The sequence below is a fragment of a genome, unplaced genomic scaffold, assembly GCF_019419815.1.
Source record: "Pyrus x bretschneideri cultivar Hongxiangsu unplaced genomic scaffold, Pyrus_bretschneideri_v1 Contig15, whole genome shotgun sequence".
In the NCBI taxonomy this organism is placed as follows: domain Eukaryota; kingdom Viridiplantae; phylum Streptophyta; class Magnoliopsida; order Rosales; family Rosaceae; genus Pyrus; species Pyrus x bretschneideri.
Window position 1 is genome coordinate 1641071 of NW_025999446.1, and position 4470 is coordinate 1645540.

The 4470-nt window shown below is 37.5% G+C and overlaps 1 long non-coding RNA gene across 1 annotated transcript; it reads right to left on the reverse strand.

The window, feature by feature from the left end:
- Positions 1-2680: 2680 nt before the first annotated feature.
- Positions 2681-4131, reverse strand: LOC125475625. The gene is made up of 3 exons (XR_007256946.1): positions 3536-4131; positions 3311-3424; positions 2681-3218 (listed from the first exon to the last, which is right to left on the reverse strand). It is a non-coding gene; the product is annotated as an uncharacterized LOC125475625 (long non-coding RNA).
- Between the last annotated feature and the right edge of the window lie 339 nt (positions 4132-4470).

Consider the following 4470-nt stretch of genomic DNA (forward strand, 5'->3'; position numbering starts at 1 on the left):
CGGAATATTCCTAACGCAGTTAGGGTTTCCGTCCAACTGTTCCAAGCACGTGCCTTAGCCGGCGTGTGAGGGTGTGTGAGACATCAGAAATTTTTTCTAAAAATATGGGGATGCTTGTGGTGTTGAGTAGGCCATGATGGTATATTCAAACACCCCAATTGAGTAACGTATGATAAGTTATTACATGGTTTTGGTTATATACTTTCAAATTAATGTTAAATTAGTTATTTCACATATAGGTGAGACGTTTCCAGATGACGAGTGTAGCCAAGTGAGACTCGGGGGTTACGACCCTGCTACATACCAGTGTGTGGGCTTTTGTTTTCTAGATATACGTATATATGCTTTACGATTTCCAAAAACTATTTTTAAATGAATTCAAGATTTAAATGCCATGTCAAGGATGCATTATATTTTAGTATTTGCATTAGTATAGTTTTGCATAATATCGAATGATGTTGCGGAGGCCCATGTAAGCTTCAGGTGAGTGCATTATGATGATAGTGGTTGCATTGTGTATGGGTATGTGTAGATGTATTTAGAGCTCATTATCTTGCACCCCGGTGTTAGTGCTCCCGCCCAAGGCCAGGGCACAGCCTTCACGTGATCATTCACCTCCCGCATCGTACGCTCAACTTGGATCCAAGTTTGTTGCCAGCATGTCATACATACCACATTAGGTGGTTCCAACTCGTAGGTGACCCGCGATTCATCGCACATCCTTCACGTGATCATAGCACTTGAGCGTACTTTTTACACCCATCATGTCGTACAGACCACATTAGGTGGTTCTGACTCATGTGCAGGAATATGTTGATGATCTATAGGTTCAGTCATACATGTCACATTAGGTGACTCCGACTGGCATATTATTTTGCATTAATTCATATCACTGGGCTTATACATATTTATTACTCAGATACTTGACATGGCATATACTTCGGTTTTCATTGCTCTCAAGCATGATTTCTATATACGTATGTATTATTATTTTCTGGGAAATTATACGGGTTTTACGGTGAGGGGTTATTATTTTTGGAAAGAGAAATGGTTTCAAAAAGTTATGTTTTTGCTCATTCACATTTTCTATTTTGCGCCCCTCCAGGTTCTAGTTAGACGTTCGTGTTGGTGGCTTACAAGGACTCTACGACGGTTCTGATAGACTTCAAATAATGTAGGAATTTCTTTCATGTCTTGTATAATTAATATTTAGCTTGCTGGACTGCATCTAGGTTACCTATGCTCTGAATATGTGTATCTATACTTTAAGCACCTCCACACACATTTATATATTTATCTAGTGTAAATTAGCTAGTTTGGTTTTTATTTACCCACATTTTCATATCATTATCACTCCCGCACTGCGCACATGGCTATGTCACCCTCATGTGATGGTCAACATGCCTCGATTCTGGTCGGGATGTGTCATTGATGATACCACGAAATTTTCAAGCGTATACAACTGGAATTAATTTGTTTTTGGATCAAGCAATTGCAAATGTTGTTGGCCCTGATAAGTTTAGATGTCCTTGTAATGTATGTTGTAATTGATATACTTTTGTTAGGAACACTATTGTTGAACATCTCATATTGTATGATATGGATAAAGATTATAAAAACGCTTGGTGGAAACATCATGGTGAGCAAAACATTGGAGAGCAAAATGTGGCAATTGGAGAAGAAGAAACAGGAGATGAGGTGACTGGTATGCATGGTTTTCTTAATGATGTAATTGTCCAACCATTAACAGAAGAAGATGTTGGATTGTCTATTGAACCCCCTATTGAGGAAGGGTGTCCAAAAGAGGTGGAGATTTTTTTTAGGTTGCTTGAAGAGGCAGATCAAGATTTGTGGCCATGTTGTAAGGAGTCTAAGAAATTGGAAGCAGTTGTAAGACTGTATCAGATCAAGTGTTTAGCGGGAATGCTAGATGAGATCTTCACCACTTTACTGGAGTTAATTAAAAGAATGTTGCATGAAAGGGATTGTTTGCCTGAATCCTATTATAAGGCAAAAAAACTTAAAAATGACTTGGGTTTGTCGTATGTGAAAATTGATGCATGTCCCAATGATTACATGATCTATTGGAAAGATACTTCAGAGTTGACCGTGTGGTCGAATTGTGGTAAATCAAGATACAAAATTACCAACACAGAAGATAGCTCGAGAAAAAAGGTCGCAGCTAAGGTTATGCGGTATTTTTCTTTAAAAGCACAATTGCAACGATTTTTTTATGTCAAAGCATACGGCTGAACATATGAGGTGGCACGTAATTAAAATGATTGGTTAAAAATCTTATCGAAATCTTGGCTAAATTATTGTAAACAAGAAGTGACACGTGGCATGTCGGGATTGGTTGAAATCTTAGCGGAAATCTATTCACAAAATAGTACGTTTGGATAATGACACGTGACGTGACGAGATTGATTAAAAATCCTATCCGAAATTAAAACTATTTTATTTATTTATTATTTTATAAATAAATTATTAATATTTCAAATGGGCTGGGTGCCAGCACATTTTGTAGGGATAGAGGTCATTTATGCTAGCGTATTTTTAGACTGGGTGCCAACGCATTTTTTTTAGGGGTTGGAGATGCTTTTGCCTATTACTGTTCATTGGGATCTATTACTATTCACTGAGTGGATAAATGGAATGAGGGTTGGCGCAAAGTCTTTAGGGGTGAAATTGTTCTTGTAATACCCTCAGACCCCATTTGAATTAACTTTGTCATCATTGTTCAGCTCATGATAACTTTGTCATCATTGTTTAGTTCATGATTTGCTACATAACATTATTATATATTATACCAAACACTGTTTACAATTTACTAAAGAACATGTGATAACTTACACGTGTGATCCTGAGATGCTGGCACGATAATGGTTGCCTCCACCATATCCTGCAACCGCATCCGTTAGACAAAGAGTGTGCTCCGTAAAGTTATGAATGTACAAATGGCTTTCTTGTTGACTTTGATAATCACTGAATAATCTGTGAGATTCAACGCATAGAGATATAACCGTTTTCAGTGCATAATTAAAAACAATATAAAGATCCAAAAATGTAAGATAAGAAGTGGTTACCGTGTAAGAGACCAAACTTTAATGCCTTCATCCTCCGACCTCGAAATCAGCAGGGAGCATTCATCCCGAAATACCAAGCAACTAACACCTGTAGTGAGCATACCATTTCTTAAGCAGTCTACCAGTATTAACCTAAATAAATAGAAAAAAAAAATGTCCATTAGCATTTCAGAGCACAAAAATATAAATTCAAAGAGAAAAAGAAAAATGCTTAGGAAAATAACCTCCCACAAGTAGATATTCCCTGATGCGCCTTCGCTAATAATGTACGTGCCTTCACTGTTCGCAGCCAGCGGATTGATCGGTTCTTCTGGGAAGCTCTGGTCCTCAACTTGCGGCTGCACATCAAAATTCCCAAAATTCAATATTATTGCAAGAATTCCCAAAATTCAATAAAAATGCAAGCCTTTATCAATTGAGGAAATTCATCAAACTGGTTGTGTGCATACTGTATAAGAAATGAAGTGATCTAACTTGGACCAGGATCAGTACTGGACAGAGCCAGAGGAGGCAGAAGGTTCGCGAAGCTGAGAGGAGGAGAGGAAAAGTTCACCGACCCAGATGAGGTCGTGAGGCGGAGAGGCATAGTGCTTGTAGCAGAACTACTCGGCGCCGGTGAAGAGGTCCCTGTTATGACCCGATTCCAAATCCTTACTCAACTGCAAGTAAGGGTAACAATGGAGGAGAAGGAGGAAGAGAGAAGAAGAGTGGAGCTCTTGTTTGTTTTTGTGAAATAATATTTTCTAATTCAAATGACCCTTATGGCTCTCACACCAAAAGTGTGTGTACATATAGTCCCCTTACATCACTTGACAGGTGGCAGCAAACACATTTAACTAGTTATTCTCTTAATAAAAGTCTACTTCCACTACTAATTCCTGATTGTGATTAAGCTAATCACGAATCCTAACATTAACCCTTCCTCAAGTAAAACCTTATCCACTAGGTTTTTCAAAATTTAAAATCAGGGAATCTAGTTACAAAAGAATCATAGTCCTCCCAAGTAGCTTATTCTGGGGTGTCACCTTCCTAGTGAACCAACACCTGAACTGATAAGGAACAAATTTGAAATACACCAGATCCCCAACTGCAAACTCCATCTTAGTTCTGTGTTTATCCGTTTAAACCTTCATCCTGTTTTGAGCTAAGGACAAATTGGATTTGAGAATGGACAACATTTTATCCCTTTCTAGCAAGTTTTTCTCCACAGTATCTAATTTAGCTGACATAAAAATTTAATAAATAAGTGGCGTGCATGATTTCTTATATTGAATAATTTCTAAGGTTTTTTTTTTCTTTTCTTTTTTTTTTTGTTAGTGTTTCTCTAAGATTTTTTTTTTGTTTTTTTTTTTTAGTGCTTATCATTGTAGCATCATTTTTGTTA